Genomic DNA, 17,208 nt, shown 5'->3' with positions numbered 1-17,208 from the left:
ACAAAGTATGACCTGTGTTTTGATTTAGTGTACTGATCTTAAAGGTGCGCCTCTGAGTTGCGGCCACTACGTTTGCAAATTTGCGCGCGTTACAAATTGAACTATTATTATTATTGAAAAATTATAATACTCCGATTGATGCTCCTGTTGTTGTGAAGTGACTCATGCAGCCAGCTATGGCTGCCGGGTTTTGGTAGTACATGTTGTTTATGCCATTTATTGTGAAAATTCTGTCACAGTTCCTATGATTGCTTTTTCATTGCTTTCATGGCTTTATTTTGGTGATTTCGAAAAGTGTATTGGTTTAGCCATGTTTGTTTGTTGTAGTACAGAGTTAGACTGATGGCCTTAATCTAAGTTGTCTTGTGGTTGTTGTTGTTGTTTGACTTGCATCCCACTGGGATTTTTGCACACAGCGTTGGTGTACGGTGTTTTTTTTTGCAATATTTTGCTGTCTTTTCTTGGATTTTCTGTTTGCACTTAGTCACATATTCACTTTAAGATGTTTTTTGTTCATGTTTTTTGTTTGTTGCGGTTGCACCCGATTCAAGAGCCGAGTGGCTCACAGGGCTATCTAACCTATATAATTCATTTTTTGTCTGTCTGTCCGTCCGTCTGTCCGTCTGCGTACGCTCTCTACCGGGGGATCTAGCTCTCGGACCGTGGGGTTCGCCGAGATTAAATTTTGCAGGTGGGCACGCCCCCGGCCCTGCGGTAAACTTAGGCATTTCCGATTTTTCGTCTCTAAACTTTAAATCGGACCGATTATCTATTTAGTGCGATTTCTCTTTATTTATTTATTTACTATTGCCGACCAGCACGTAACGAAACACGCCGTTGCGCATGTGGGAAGGCGGTTGCCCCTGGCAACGGTCAGCAACGCTGTCGCTGCGGGGTGGACGCCATTTTTTATTCCCGTTAAAAATATGCGCACGCATTAACACGCGACTCTGAGGTAAATCCTCTTCACTCCCCCCCACCCCAATGTGTGCAATTACTATTATAGGGTCGGTAGATAATACAATTATAGCGATTAGACAGTATTATTGTAGCGCGGGGGGGGGGGTAACGGCCCCAGTACCCAGCCTCAGCCGAGTGGGCAATCTAGGCGAGGCCGGAGGCTCTGCACGGTACTAGGCCTCGACACGCAACTCTGTCAGGCGACGACTTTGTGGTATAAACTCGATTTACCCAGCGTTGCCCGGGGGAAAAATACATTTAAATTCTTCTGAAAACTTTAAAACATAACATACCAATGAAAATACAACTGTGTAATTAAAATTCTAAACCCGACCGCGCCAAGAATCGATTCTCTGAATTTGCGAAAAGGAATCGAAGGTTGTAGATTAATTTAGAATCGCCCTGTTCCAGTTTAATATAAGTTTGTTATAGAGTCGATGTAAACTACTACGAATGGGAAATATCCGGCGTTGACCGGGGCAAAAATATAATTAAAAACTCCTGAAAACTTTAAAACATAACATACCAATGAAAATAAAACTCTGTAATTAAATATGGAAACCTCCTACGCGCCAGGAATCGATTCTTTGAATCGCGCAAAGGAATCATCGAAGGTTGTAGATTCCTTTAGAATCGCCCTATTCCTGCCACGTTTGCTTAACATTTCCCACACACACATTCACACATTTAGCTTTTACATTTAACATACAAAACGTCAGCATGTACTGCTGTCATCATAGGTAAAAATATATACACCTTCACCACTCTCCCTCACCACTCTCCCTCACTCACCATCACCACTCACCCTCAACACTCACTATCACTCACTATCACTCACCACTCACTATCACTGACCACTCACCATTCACACTCACCCTCACCACTTACCCTCACAACTCACCCTCACCACTATTCCTCACTACTTACCCTCACCACTCTCCCTCACCAATCACCAATCACCCTCAAGCATACTTGGTGACACGTAAGTAAGTTTTTAAAACGGGAATAGGGTGAGTGGTGGTGGTGAGGGTGAGTGTTGAGGGTGAGTGGTGAGTGGTTAGGGTGAGTAGTGAGGATGAGTGGTGAGCGTGAGTGGTGAGCGTGACTGGTGAGGGTGAGTGGTGAGGAAGAGTGGTGAGGGAGAGTGGTGAGGGAGAGTGGTGAGGGAGAGTGGTGATTGGTGAGGGTGAGTGGTGAGGGTGTGATTGGTGAGGATGAGTGGTGAGGGTGAGTAGTGAGGGTGAGTGGTTGTTGTGAGGGTGAGTGGTTGTTGTGAGGGTGAGTGGTGAGGGTGAGTGATAAGAGTGAGTGGTGAGGGTGAGTGACGGTTGTGAGAGGTGATTAGTGAGTGGTGAGGGTGAGTGGTGATTGTTGAGGGTGTGATTGGTGAGAATGAGTGGTGACGGTGAGTGGTGAGGGTGAGTGGCGGTTGTGAGTGGTGATTAGTGAGGGGTGAGTGGTGAGGGTGAGCGTGAGTGGTGAGGGTGAGTGGTGAGGGTGAGCAGTGAGGGTGAGCAGTGAGGGTGAGTGGTGATTGGTGAGGGTGTGATTGGTGAGGATGAGTGGTGAGTGGTCAGGGAGAGTGGTGAGGGAGAGTGGTGAGGGAGAGTGGTGAGGGTGAATGGTGAGGGTGAGTGGTGAGGGTGAATGGTGAGGGTGAGTGGTGAGGGTGAGTAGTGAGTGGTGAGGGTGAGTGGTGAGGGTGAGTGGTGAGGGTGAGTGGTGATTGGTGAGGGTGAGTGGTGAGGGTAAGTGGTGATTGGTGAGGATAAGTGGTGAGGGTGAGTAGTGAGGGTGAGTGGTAAGAGTGAGTGGTGAGGGTGAGTGGCGGTTGTGAGTGGTGATTAGTGAGGGGTGAGGGTGAGCGTGAGTGGTGAGGGTGAGTGGTGAGGGTGAGCAGTGAGGGTGAGTGGTGATTGGTGAGGGTGTGATTGGTGAGGATGAGTGGTCAGGGTGAGTGGTGAGGGTGAGTGGTGAGCGGTGAGGGTGAGTGTTGAGGGTGAGTGGTGAGTAGTGATGGTGAGTGGTGAGCATGACTGGTGAGTGGTGAGGGAGAGTGGTGAGGGAGAGTGGTGAGGGTAAATGGTGAGGGTGAGTGGTGAGTGGTGAGGGTGAGTGGCAAGTGGTGAGGGTGAGTGGTGATTGGTGAGGGTGTGATTGGTGAGGATGAGTGGTGAGTAGTGAGGGTGAGTGGGGAGGGTGAGTGGTGAGGGTGAGTGGTGAGTGGTGATTGGTGAGGGTGAGTGGTGAGGGTGAGTGGTGATTGGTGAGGATAAGTAGTGAGGGTGAGTAGTGAGGGTGAGTGGTTGTTGTGAGGGTGAGTGGTGAGGGTGAGTGGTAAGAGTGAGTGGTGAGGGTGAGTGGCGGTTGTGAGTGGTGATTAGTGAGGGGTGAGTGGTGAGGGTGAGCGTGAGTGGTGAGGGTGAGTGGTGAGGGTGAGCAGTGAGGGTGAGTGGTGATTGGTGAGGGTGTGATTGGTGAGGATGAGTGGTGAGTGGTCAGGGTGAGTGGTGAGGGTGAGTGGTGAGCGGTGAGGGTGAGTGTTGAGGGTGAGTAGTGATGGTGAGTGGTGAGCATGACTGGTGAGTGGTGAGGGAAAGTGGTGAGGGAGAGTGGTGAGGGTGAATGGCAAGTGGTGAGGGTGAGTGGTGATTGGTGAGGGTGTGATTGGTGAGGATGAGTGGTGAGTAGTGAGGGTGAGTGGGGAGGGTGAGTGGCGGTTGTGAGTGGTGATTAGTGAGGGGTGAGTGGTGAGGGTGAGGTTGAGTGGTGAGGGGAGGTTGAGTGGTGAGGGTGAGTGGTGAGCGGTGAGGGTGAGCAGTGAGGGTGAGTGGTAATTGGTGAGGGTGTGATTGGTGAGGATGAGTGGTGAGTGGTGAGGGTGAGAAGTGAGGGTGAGTGGTGAGCGGTGAGGGTGAGTGGTTGTTATGAGGGTGAGTGGTGAGAGTGAGTGGTGAGGGTGAGTGGTGAGCGTGAGTGGTGAGGGTGAGTGGTGATTGTTGAGGGTGTGATTGGTGAGGATGAGTGGTGAGTAGTGAGGGTGAGTGGTGAGGGTGAGTGGTGAGTGGTCAGGGTGAGTGGTGAGCGGTGAGGGTGAGTGGTTGTTGTGAGGGTGAGTGGTGAGGGTGAGTGGTGAGGGTAAGTGGCGGTTGTGAGTGGTGATGGGTGAGTGGTGAGGGGTGAGGGGTGAGTGGTGAGCGTGAGTGGTGAGGATGAGTGGTGAGGGTTAGTGCTGAGTGGTGAGGGTGAGTGGTGAGAGTGGTTAGTTTTGAGGGTGAGTGGTGAGGTTGAGTGGTGAGGGTTAGTGGAGAGTGGTGAGTGGTGATTGGTCAGTAGTGATTGGTGAGGATGAATGGTGAGTAGTGAGGGTGATGTTGTGTGGTGAGGGTGAGTGGTGGTTGTGACGGTGAGTGGTGAGGGTGAGTGGTGAGGCTGAATGGTGAGGGTGAATGGTGAGAGTGAGTGGTGAGTGGTGAGGGAGAGTGGTGAGGGAGAGTGGTGAGGGAGAGTGGTGAGGGTTAGTGGTGAGGGTTAGTGGTGAGGGTGAGTGGTGAGGGAGATTGGTGAGGGAGATTGGTGAGTGGTGAGTTGTGAGGGTGAATGGTGAATAGTGAGTGGGAGTGGTGAGTGGTGAGGATGAGTGGTAAGGGTGAGTTGTAAGTGGTGAATGGTGAGGGTGAATGTGTGTTGAACTTCTTTCGCGCCGTACATAGTCAACCGCGCTAATCCGAGGTGCGGGGGAAGAACAACAAACTGAACACAAAAAGTAATTCCGAACAAATACGTTTGTGACGATTTTAAAGTGCACAGCTCCAGCGGAAGAGCGTTCCAGACGGCCGCAGGAGCGCGTCTTCGTTCGGACTTGTCGTGATGACGGGTCATGATCCTTGATGAGATTCAGCACTTGTTGCGTAATGAGTGTGAGCCGATGACAACGTGTTCGTTCAGCAATGCAGCTCGGCGAGCACGGGACGGACACGGTCGGATCTTGCAGTGCCCGTCACGACGCGTGCCAGAGAACGTTGTCCATGTAGCCACCGATGTTCCAAGACTTTAGTCTTTGTATTCTTAAGTTTTTTCGGTAAAGTCACGTAGGTAAAACATTAAAATTAATGAAAGTAAAATAAAACAAAATAAAAATAAAAATCACGACGTTTCGGAGGCAACACAAGTCTCCGTCATCAGGTGGGACCGTCACAGCCGAATTAGCTGCATCAAGTGAAGCAATGATTCAAGATGTAATCCCTTATAAGCAAGTTGAAGGGAGGTGGAGAGGGGGGGTTTGGAGAGCTTATCAGACTGTGGTAGCCAATGAATGGAAACGAATTGGGAGGGAGGAGGAGCGGTGATCAAAGACTGCACGTAGTGCTCAACACAATGAATGGACACGTGTCGGGAGGGAGGAGGAGCGGTGATCAAAGACTGCACGTAGTGTTCAACACAATGAATGGAGACGTGTCGGGACGGAGGGTGAGCGGTGATCAAAGACTGCACGTAGTGCTCAACACAATGAATGGAGACGTGTCGGGACGGAGGGTGAGCGGTGATCAAAGACATCACGTAGTGCTCAACACAATGAATGGAAACGTGTCGGGACGGAGGGTGAGCGGTGATCAAAGACTGCACGTAGTGCTAAACACAATGAATGGAGACGTGTCGGGACGGAGGGTGAGCGGTGATCAAAGAACAATGAAGAGATTACTGTTAAACACTGGGGATGTTAACATTCGGTGAAGTAAATTAAAATAGTGCCTGTCAGATAAGATGGTCCAAAAAGTGTAATTAAGTCTTTTTTGCGTGGTTAATAACATCTTTCCAGTGATTACTAAGTTTGTACCCATCATCACGGTTGAAATTGTGTCTGTGTTTGTATATTTGTATGGCTTCGTGTACAAACCTTTGATGGTAGCCAGTAGGTTTGCAGAGAACCTTGGTATCGGAAAAGACAATTTCATGAGAGCCCACAGAGTTGTAGCAATGATCGGCAACGGCCGAAGAATCAGTTCTGCCGTGTTTCAGATCTGACTTGTGCTCGCGGACACGATCAGAAACATGACGTTTCGTTTCTCCAATGTAGCAATCACCACAAATGCAACTCAATTTGTAGACTCCAGGATACTGTAAGTCAGGAACGACATCCTTCACAGATGGAATCAGATCACGGATTTTATGCACTGTACTGAATCGGACTTGGATCTTATGTTTGTTTAGAATTTTGGAGATCTTTTTGGTCACGCCTGCTATGTATGGTAACGTGATAGTTTTGGTCAGAGTTTCATGTGGTTGTTTCTGTGTGGTGGGAGAGACAGCTTGGCGGATAGTACGGTCAGAGTATCCGTTCATCCTGAGGGCCCGATGTACATGTCTTAATTCATCAGTCAGGTGGTGTTGGTCAGAAATGCCATGGGCTCTGTGGTATAGCGTTTTGATGAGAGAATTCTTTTGAGATGGGTGGTGGTGGGAATCCGGTTTCAAGTAGGAATCTGTGTGGGTGGCTTTCCTGTAGACAGAATGTCCCAAGGATCCGTCAAGCCTCCTCTTAAACAGAATATCCAAGAATGGTAGTTTACCGTCTTTCTCCACTTCCATGGTGAATCTGATAGATGGGTGTCTAGAATTGATGTGGTCCAAGAAGTGGTTCAATGCTGGGAGGCCATGTGGCCAGATGACGAAAGTGTCATCCACATATCTCTTCCACAGGGAAGGACGCAGGGTGGATGTCTGGATGGCGTCTGATTCAAACTTTTCCATGAACATGTTGGCTATAACTGGTGACAAGGGGGAGCCCATAGGGGTACCCTCATTCTGTTTGTAGAAGGTGCCATTCCAGGTAAAATAGGTGTTGGTGAGGCAATGCCTAACCAGCGCAGGTACATCAGAATTCAATCCATGTTGGACTAAGTCCTCAATTATTGTTAGGGTGTCCGGTACTGGGACTTTGGTAAACAAAGATACTACATCAAAGCTGACGAGGATGTCATCAGGAGATAGTACCATGTCCTTAACCATAGAGACTAATTGGGTTGAGTTGAGTACTGCCGAAGAGGTCTTGCCTGTGAAGGGGAGCAGAGTATCTGATAGAAAACGGGCTAGTTTGTACGTCGGAGAGTTTATCGTCGACACGATGGGTCGTAGCGGGGTGCCTTCTTTATGGATTTTGGGAAGACCATAGAGTCTGGGAGGTCTTGCCGCCGATGGTTTTAGAGAGGGACGTTTGCTTGGTACATAGCTGGCGTGACCAAAAAGATCTCCAAAATTCTAAACAAACATAAGATCCAAGTCCGATTCAGTACAGTGCATAAAATCCGTGATCTGATTCCATCTGTGAAGGATGTCGTTCCTGACTTACAGTATCCTGGAGTCTACAAATTGAGTTGCATTTGTGGTGATTGCTACATTGGAGAAACGAAACGTCATGTTTCTGATCGTGTCCGCGAGCACAAGTCAGATCTGAAACACGGCAGAACTGATTCTTCGGCCGTTGCCGATCATTGCTACAACTCTGTGGGCTCTCATGAAATTGTCTTTTCCGATACCAAGGTTCTCTGCAAACCTACTGGCTACCATCAAAGGTTTGTACACGAAGCCATACAAATATACAAACACAGACACAATTTCAACCGTGATGATGGGTACAAACTTAGTAATCACTGGAAAGATGTTATTAACCACGCAAAAAAGACTTAATTACACTTTTTGGACCATCTTATCTGACAGGCACTATTTTAATTTACTTCACCGAATGTTAACATCCCCAGTGTTTAACAGTAATCTCTTCATTGTTCTTTGATCACCGCTCACCCTCCGTCCCGACACGTCTCCATTCATTGTGTTTAGCACTACGTGCAGTCTTTGATCACCGCTCACCCTCCGTCCCGACACGTTTCCATTCATTGTGTTGAGCACTACGTGATGTCTTTGATCACCGCTCACCCTCCGTCCCGACACGTCTCCATTCATTGTGTTGAGCACTACGTGATGTCTTTGATCACCGCTCACCCTCCGTCCCGACACGTCTCCATTCATTGTGTTGAGCACTGCGTGCAGTCTTTGATCACCGCTCACCCTCCGTCCCGACACGTCTCCATTCATTGTGTTGAACACTACGTGCAGTCTTTGATCACCGCTCCTCCTCCCTCCCGACACGTGTCCATTCATTGTGTTGAGCACTACGTGCAGTCTTTGATCACCGCTCCTCCTCCCTCCCAATTCGTTTCCATTCATTGGCTACCACAGTCTGATAAGTTCTCCAAACCCCCCCTCTCCACCTCCCTTCAACTTGCTTATAAGGGATTACATCTTGAATCATTGCTTCACTTGATGCAGCTAATTCGGCTGTGACGGTCCCACCTGATGACGGAGACTTGTGTTGCCTCCGAAACGTCGTGATTTTTATTTTTATTTTGTTTTATTTTACTTTCATTAATTTTAATGTTTTACCTACGTGACTTTACCGAAAAAACCTAAGAATATGAATCATTGCAGTCACGAAAGCTTCAAATCTAGAACTTTAGTCTTTGCCCAACGCAATGTTTAGCCTCGCCCATCAGTTTCGCGTGCACTGTGCGCTATGAAGAAGCGCCGTTGGCCCCCAAAGAGGTCGCCTGTTATATCATTTTCTCTTTAGGCCACAGTGTTATTATTGACGAATGTGTTGAGCCGTTCTTGTTGTTGTTGTTGTTGCTAATTATGAGGGCGCATATCGGTCGCGTACAATCACACTCAACAAATGAAGGCCGCGGAAAGTGTTTGACCCATTCGCTAATGTTACAAAATAAATCCCTTAGTGGTCGTCATCGTTACCGACAGACGTGTCGCGTTTTGCATTACAAGGGTGCTCTTGCTCTTGCTGCATTCCACAGTCCGCGCTGTGCCTATCACTCGCATTGGCTCCACGGCCAAAAGGGAAATCGATGTGGTTCATTATATCGGATCGATATCTTTCTCCCGACGACGCGGTGGAAATTTTCTGAATCGCATTCAAATAACTAAATCACACCACGAGCGGCGAAACTGCATTGGCAATGGCGTATCCAGTGCGCCCTGGCTTTGGACGGGAATAATCCAACTCTTGATTCGTGTTTCTTTTAAAGACGGCTCATCTTGCGCAGGGCTCTCATCTCTCTCCTGGACGTCTGTGACAAAGAGCTTCATAGCTCATCGGATTTGGGATTAATAAATACTGATTCTGATGTTTCAAATATAATCACAGATGGTCGCGTTTAAACAAAAAAAGCCATGTAAATGTGTTAATGTCCGTTAAGTTTCAGATTGTTTTTTTGTTTGTTTGTCGGCAGTTGGTGCACAAGCACAATAACAACAACATCAACACAAACTCAGCACATCCGTCAACAACACCCCGCGTGCGTGCGCGTGTGTGGCCTGAAAATAGAATATATAAAATCGACGACGTTTCGGGAAATTACCCTTCTGCATGTTTTTATATATATATATAACTTGGGATCGTTTACATCGCGTGCCGTACTTCACGCACAATGTCCTCGCGATTATGACCATCGTGTCGTCCTATTTGGACGGGACGAAAAAAAGTTACCCGTGAAAGTGACCTCACAGCAGCCCTGTTCTCGGATCAATCCGATCAACAACAACAACAACAAAAAGCACCCCTTTATTGCCCATCTGGGTGTGTAATGATATTATCTGAGAGTATATTTTGGATTAATCTAAAGAATCCGGAGCACGTCCCCATGCGAGCGTCAATCACTTCACAAGCAGGCGCCGCATGTATTTGTGTTTTGTTGTTGTTGTTTAATCCACAGCGACGAATCGCGATTGTGAGTCAATCCCGCGCGCTGGGTTAAATTCTGCGTTTCAAACTTTAATCCCACGACATTGAATCAAATCGACTCGCAGGCCAAGTTTGTTAAGGCCATAAGCAGCCAAGTCTCCACGGGTCAAATTAAATAAAAACAATTGATTTTTTTTTTTACCACGTCTGCTGATGGTTCTCACCTGCTGAATGCTGAAATAAAGCATCTATTGATTTTATTGTTTGGGAGGCGAGATTGTTCGACGTCGTAGAACGGGATTCGTGCGCACACACAGCCAAAGATCCCCCGCATAGCCTTGAAGAGGCCGATGGGGGCAAGTGTTGTTAGCGAGCACCTATTAAGGCCGCTACGGCACATGATCGAGGGGGGGGGGTTGTGTGACCAACGCCACACACAGACACACCGCACCGGGTACTCATATGAGGCTGAGTAGATCTAGGGGGGGGGGGCACAGGACTTGCATGGGGAAAATCGTCACCAGTGGTTGTTTGTGAGCGAGGGAGTCGAACTCGGGTTGCCAGCCGTGGCACTCAACCGCTCTCCACACACACGCGGGGCACTCGCATGAAAGACAACACAGAGAGAGAGTTAGAGACGAAACCGCACCATAAATTTTGCCATCCGTAAACAACAAACAAAAAATCGTCCTCACCTCTATTGTCACCACCGTAGCGTTGAATTGTGTGTGCCCGCCAGGGCGCTGTGATATACTGGGGGTCGCGTTCACACTCGCCGATGGAACCTAACGTCGGAGAAGTGCCACGGGTGGTAAACATTCGAGTGCCTTTTCTGCGCGGCGAGTCCGCTGGGCTGCCTCCAAAACAAGTTGGGGGGGTCCCAAGGACGTCCCGTGCACCGCTACCGCTCTGCCTTGCACCACACTGCAGGTCACAACAACTCACCCACTCACTCATCCCACTCAACCACTCATCCCACTCATCCCACTCAACCACCACACTGCAGGTCACAACAACTCACCCACTCATCCCACTCAACCACTCATCCCACTCAACCACCACACTGCAGGTCAAAACAACTCACCCACTCACTCATCCCACTCAACCACTCATCCCACTCATCCCACTCAACCACCACACTGCAGGTCACAACAACTCACCCACTCACTCATCCCACTCAACCACTCATCCCACTCATCCCACTCAACCACCACACTGCAGGTCAAAACAACTCACCCACTCACTCATCCCACTCAACCACTCATCCCACTCATCCCACTCAACCACCACACTGCAGGTCACAACAACTCACCCACTCACTCATCCCACTCAACCACTCATCCCACTCATCCCACTCAACCACCACACTGCAGGTCACAACAACTCACCCACTCACTCATCCCACTCAACCACTCATCCCACTCATCCCACTCAACCACCACACTGCAGGTCACAACAACTCACCCACTCATCCCACTCAACCACTCATCCCACTCATCCCACTCAACCACCACACTGCAGGTCACAACAACTCACCCACTCACTCATCCCACTCAACCACTCATCCCACTCATCCCACTCAACCACCACACTGCAGGTCACAACAACTCACCCACTCACTCATCCCACTCAACCACTCATCCCACTCATCCCACTCAACCACCACACTGCAGGTCACAACAACTCACCCACTCACTCATCCCACTCAACCACTCATCCCACTCATCCCACTCAACCACCACACTGCAGGTCACAACAACTCACCCACTCATCCCACTCAACCACTCATCCCACTCATCCCACTCAACCACTACACTGCAGGTCACAACAACTCACTCACCCACTCATCCCACTCAACCACTCATCCCACTCATCCCACTCAACCACCACACTGCAGGTCACAACAACTCACCCACTCACTCATCCCACTCAACCACTCATCCCACTCATCCCACTCAACCACCACACTGCAGGTCACAACAACTCACCCACTCATCCCACTCAACCACTCATCCCACTCATCCCACTCAACCACCACACTGCTGGTCACAACAACTCACTCACCCACTCATCCCACTCAACCACTCATCCCACTCATCCCACTCAACCACCACACTGCAGGTCACAACAACTCACCCACTCACTCATCCCACTCAACCACTCATCCCACTCATCCCACTCAACCACCACACTGCAGGTCACAACAACTCACCCACTCACTCATCCCACTCAACCACTCATCCCACTCATCCCACTCAACCACCACACTGCAGGTCACAACAACTCACCCACTCACTCATCCCACTCAACCACTCATCCCACTCATCCCACTCAACCACCACACTGCAGGTCACAACAACTCACTCACCCACTCATCTCACTCAACCACTCATCCCACTCATCCCACTCAACCACCACACTGCAGGTCACAACAACTCACCCACTCTCTCATCCCACTCAACCACTCATCCCACTCATCCCACTCAACCACCACACTGCAGGTCACAACAACTCACCCACTCACTCATCCCACTCAACCACTCATCCCACTCATCCCACTCAACCACCACACTGCAGGTCACAACAACTCACCCACTCATCCCACTCAACCACTCATCCCACTCATCCCACTCAACCACCACACTGCAGGTCACAACAACTCACTCACCCACTCATCCCACTCAACCACTCATCCCACTCATCCCACTCAACCACCACACTGCAGGTCACAACAACTCACCCACTCACTCATCCCACTCAACCACTCATCCCACTCATCCCACTCAACCACCACACTGCAGGTCACAACAACTCACCCACTCACTCATCCCACTCAACCACTCATCCCACTCATCCCACTCAACCACCACACTGCAGGTCACAACAACTCACCCACTCATCCCACTCAACCACTCATCCCACTCAACCACCACACTGCAGGTCACAACAACTCACCCACTCACTCATCCCACTCAACCACTCATCCCACTCATCCCACTCAACCACCACACTGCAGGTCACAACAACTCACCCACTCACTCATCCCACTCAACCACTCATCCCACTCATCCCACTCAACCACCACACTGCAGGTCACAACAACTCACCCACTCACTCATCCCACTCAACCACTCATCCCACTCATCCCACTCAACCACCACACTGCAGGTCACAACAACTCACCCACTCACTCATCCCACTCAACCACTCATCCCACTCATCCCACTCAACCACCACACTGCAGGTCACAACAACTCACCCACTCTCTCATCCCACTCAACCACTCATCCCACTCATCCCACTCAACCACCACACTGCAGGTCACAACAACTCACCCACTCACTCATCCCACTCAACCACTCATCCCACTCATCCCACTCAACCACCACACTGCAGGTCACAACAACTCACCCACTCACTCATCCCACTCAACCACTCATCCCACTCATCCCACTCAACCACCACACTGCAGGTCACAACAACTCACCCACTCATCCCACTCAACCACTCATCCCACTCATCCCACCACACTGCAGGTCACAACAACTCACTCACCCACTCATCCACCACACTGCAGGTCACAACAACTCACTCACTCACTCACCCACCACACTGCAGGTCACAACAACTCACTCACCCACTCACCCACCACACTGCAGGTAACAACAACTCACTCACCCACTCATCCACCCAACCACCACACTGCAGGTCACAACAACTCACCCACTCACTCACCCACCACACTGCAGGTCACAACAACTCACCCACTCACTCACCCACCACACTGCAGGTCACAACAACTCACCCACTCACTCACCCACCACACTGCAGGTCACAACAACTCACCCACTCACTCACCCACCACACTGCAGGTCACAACAACTCACCCACTCACTCACCCACCACACTGCAGGTCACAACAACTCACCCACTCACTCACCCACCACACTGCAGGTCACAACAACTCACTCACTCACCCACCCACTCACCCACCACACTGCAGGTCACAACAACTCACTCACTCACTCACCCACCCACCCACCACACTGCAGGTCACAACAACTCACTCACCCACTCACCCACTCACCACACTGCAGGTTACAACAACTCACTCACCCACTCATCCACCCACCCACCACACTGCAGGTCACAACAACTCACTCACTCACTCACCCACCACACTGCAGGTCACAACAACTCACTCACCCACTCATCCACCCACCCACCACACTGCAGGTCACAACAACTCACTCACCCACTCACCCACCACACTGCAGGTCACAACAACTCACTCATCCACTCACCCACCCACCACACTGCAGGTCACAACAACTCACTCACTCACTCACCCACCACACTGCAGGTCACAACAACTCACTCACCCACTCATCCACCCACCCACCACACTGCAGGTCACAACAACTCACTCACCCACCCACCCACCACACTGCAGGTCACAACAACTCACTCACCCACTCACCCACCCACCACACTGCAGGTCACAACAACTCACTCACTCACTCACCCACCACACTGCAGGTCACAACAACTCACTCACCCACTCATCCACCCACCCACCACACTGCAGGTCACAACAACTCACTCACTCACTCACCCACCACACTGCAGGTCACAACAACTCACTCACCCACTCACCCACCACACTGCAGGTCACAACAACTCACTCACCCACTCACTCATCCCACTCAACCACCACACTGCAGATCACAACAACTCACTCACTCACTCGCTCACTCACCCACTCACCCACCACACTGCAGGTCACAACAACTCACTCACTCACTCACCCACTCACCCACCACACTGCAGGTCACAACAACTCACTCACCCACTCACCCACTCACCCACCACACTGCAGGTCACAACAACTCACTCACCCACTCACCCACCACACTGCAGGTCACAACAACTCAACCACCCACTCACTCATCCCACTCAACTACCACACTGCAGATCACAACAACTCACTCACCCACTCACTCACTCATCCCACCCAACCACCACACTGCAGGTCACAACAACTCACTCACTCACTCACCCACCACACTGCAGGTCACAACAACTCACTCACTCACTTGCTCACTCATCCCACCCAACCACCACACTGCAGGCCACGACCCTTCTCTTTCCGCTCCCTCCCTCCACTTTGGAATTCCCTCTCATCGTCTCTTTTGCCAATACGTTGTTACAACCTCGTTCAATTCAAGCAAACGTGTTAACTCCCATCACAACCTTAAACCGTGCTGTTAGCTGTTGGCCACTTGGCGTATTGGACCGTGCGCCTTGCAACCACGATTCTAACAATACCGCATTGCATGAGCCTCGCTTCTCCACTGCCGATAAATCATTTTCTGAAATTGATCCCACTTATTGTACTGTTGTGTTTATCCTCCTTCCAGACTTGTACAAACATAATCATTCACAGCCATTGGGTCAGTCGACTGCTTAAAGGAAGCTTCATGGATTTACGTTGAACTTCTTTCGCACCGTACGTAGCCAAACGTGCCAATCATCATGCCGTGTTTGTTTCGAGGACTCTTTGACCATACTTCACCACGCTGGCCATTGTCGATTGGTGGCGAGTGTTGGAGGAGGAGGAGGTGGGAATGTTTGGGTCAAATAGCGAGCTTCACGTACGCTGGGTCCACACAGCGCAGCACGTTAACCACCGCACCACCACTCCACCATCGACAGTGTTGTGTACAACAAAAACAACAACCCCCTAATGGCCGCGTATAATTACAATCCACGGCTCTCTCAGCGCTGTGACGTTCCTTCGTTTGTTTACCCCTCGGTTGTAAAGAGTCTTCAAGCGAGCTTGTGAGTGGACGCTTCATATAAAGGCAACGTGGAGTCGAGCAGAACATCCGAGCGCATCCTCATCGGCGGTCCCTTTCAGAGCTCATAATGGAATTCCTAAATGAGAGACTCGCAAGTACCAAACCGAGGGCACCTAAATAATGCGTGTTTTTGTTGCAATACCTCGGCTTCAAAAATAAATAAAGCCACGCGCCTCTGAGACCGTGCAGTCCTAACAGCTCTTCGTCGGCAACAAAAATCAATGTCACGGGTGAAAGCGCAGCCCTGCAATGGCTCGCTCACGCTGCTGCTGGTGGAAAGGCCTCGACTAGAGGGCAGCTCTCCAGAGCCCATCTAGGAGGGGATTTTTTGGCTCTACTATTCGAAAACATTAATTTTTTATTTTACCAGGCAAGGCCCACTGAGCTGTACATCTCTTTTTTCAGAAGGGGTCTGGTCACAAATGATAACTCAACGAAGTGGCTTATCACGTGGAAATGTACAACATCCAAATACTGTACACGCGTGTTTCCAAATGTGGAGGGGGAAAAAAAACCGGAGGACGCGGAGAAAAATCCACGCGACCACGGGGAGAGAGACACGCAAACTTCACACATGCAGGCGTCTGGGTCGGGATTGAATGCACGACCTCCTGTATACCAGGCGAGGTAGTTAACATCTCGCCGACAGCACTATCCGTCATCTCTTGTTATCTGTCGCCCTCGGCTTTAGCCTCCACCGAGCCTGTACATGTATTTGGTTTACATCATTTCGATATTCGTTGTCGCACCTTGCAGGAACGCATCCCCAACGTAAACCGAGATGTTGTTGTAACTCGCCGCGGACAGGGGGTTGTTTGGGGTTGCACAGCCCCGTGGTGCCGTTGCACTCTCGTCGATTGCCTTCGCGAAGGACGCGTGTGTGACCGGACTTGGCCAAGAAACCTTTCCCCCATTCAAATTACTTCATCTCTTTCTCTCTCTCTCTCGCTCGCTTTCCCTCTCAAGTCAGCCGAGTCGCTCGACACTGTGATGTTCTAGAATCAAACAACTGTTTGGCCGGTTAAGGGTGCACAAGCACAATTATTTGGAACAAAATAAAGATTTTAATATTTCTAACGCATTCATCAATGGCACAGGCGGTGGAACGAGCGACTCGCAGTCGGAATTGCCGAGTTCGAATGCTGGATGAGAGTCGATTCAGCCCACCATCTCACGAGGGTCGATACAATCCGTACCACTGAGGTGGGGAAGTCAAAAGTGGTCGCCTTATCGATACTGGCCCCCGCCACGGGAATCAGGAATTTCCAATATCGGCTCAGGACCTGGAAACAGGAGATGGATGGCCATCACCACAACGATTGTCACGCATGCAAATCCCGTTGACGATGAACAAGAAAGCACCACCTAGTAGCAAACGTTTCAGGCGATGACCCTAGTTTAACACATTCCTGCGGAAAGAGCTGGTAGGAACGTTGGGTTGCTCGGTCAATGGCCAGGGTCAACGGCGGCGTGGTGTATTCCGCAAATATGGCCGACTGTAAGGGCGGGCACAAGCCGGCGTGAGTAGGTTAAACGTTGAGTTTCATAAGGGCACCACGGGGTGACCAGCCCCTCCCCACCCAACCCAACCCCACCCCTCCCACCCCCCACCCAGCCCCACCCTCCCCACCCAGCCCC

Source organism: Lampetra planeri, chromosome 29, assembly GCF_965212315.1.
Source record: "Lampetra planeri chromosome 29, kcLamPlan1.2.h2, whole genome shotgun sequence".
Classification (NCBI taxonomy): Eukaryota; Metazoa; Chordata; class Hyperoartia; order Petromyzontiformes; family Petromyzontidae; genus Lampetra; species Lampetra planeri.
This window is presented reverse-complemented; position numbering follows the sequence as displayed.